We start from the raw sequence: 996 nt of genomic DNA, 5'->3' as shown, positions 1-996 counted from the left end.
GATGCGTTAGGAAGAGAAGCAGATACACAGCAGGAATATTACGTGAGCGACTGCAGACATGTGGGAATTCAGAATTAGCTGAATCTTTAAATTCGATATCACCAGACGCTGTGATGGTTTCATCGAATACTGCATGTTGAAGACTGAGTTTGATAGATTTCTAGAACAAAAAGCTTCAGGGGATGGTGCGGGATATTGGTGCAATTTATGTTTCAATAACAATGTGTTATTAACAATGTGTTAATAACAGTTTCTTCACCAACTTCCCCACACAAGGAAGTACACATTGCTGCAGTTAGTCACATAACTCCAGTTCCTGGAACCAGAATCAGAAAATCTTTGTGGCACAGCCGCGAATACCAAACTGGAAGTGACGGTGGAAAAAGTGAGGACTGCAGATGTTGGAGATCAGAGCTTAAAAATGTGTTGCTGGAAAAGTGCAGCAGGTCAGGCAGCATCACAGGAGCAGGAGAAACGACGTTTCGGGCATAAGCCCTTCTTCAGGAAAGAGGAGGGCGTGCCAAGCAGGCTAAGATAAAAGGTAGGGAGCAGGGACTTGGGGGAGAGGCGTTTGGGAATGCGATACGTGGAAGGAGATTAAGGTGAGGGTAATAGGCCGGAGTGAGTGTGGGGGCGGAGAGGACAGGAAGAAGATTGCAGGTCAAGAAGGCGGTGCTGAGTCTGAGGGTTGGGACTGAGAAAAGGTGGGGAGAGGGGAAATGAGGAAGCTGGAGGAATCTGCATTTATCCCTTGTGGTTGGAGGGCTCCTAGGAGGAAGGTGAGGCGCTCTTCCTCCAGGCATCCTGTTGCCATGGTCTGGCGATGGAGGAGGCCAAGGATCTACATATCCTTGGCGGAGTGCGAGGGGGAGTTAAAGTGTTCGGCCACGGGGTGGTTGGGTTGGTTGGTGCGGGTGTCCCAGAGTTGTTCTCTGAAACGTTCCACAAGGAGGCGGCCTGTCTCTCCAATGTAGAGGAGGACACATCGGGTGCAGC

The sequence above is a fragment of the Chiloscyllium plagiosum genome, unplaced genomic scaffold (genome assembly GCF_004010195.1).
Source record: "Chiloscyllium plagiosum isolate BGI_BamShark_2017 unplaced genomic scaffold, ASM401019v2 scaf_7093, whole genome shotgun sequence".
In the NCBI taxonomy this organism is placed as follows: domain Eukaryota; kingdom Metazoa; phylum Chordata; class Chondrichthyes; order Orectolobiformes; family Hemiscylliidae; genus Chiloscyllium; species Chiloscyllium plagiosum.
The sequence above is the reverse complement of the archived record's forward strand: the minus strand, read 5'-3'. Positions refer to the sequence as shown.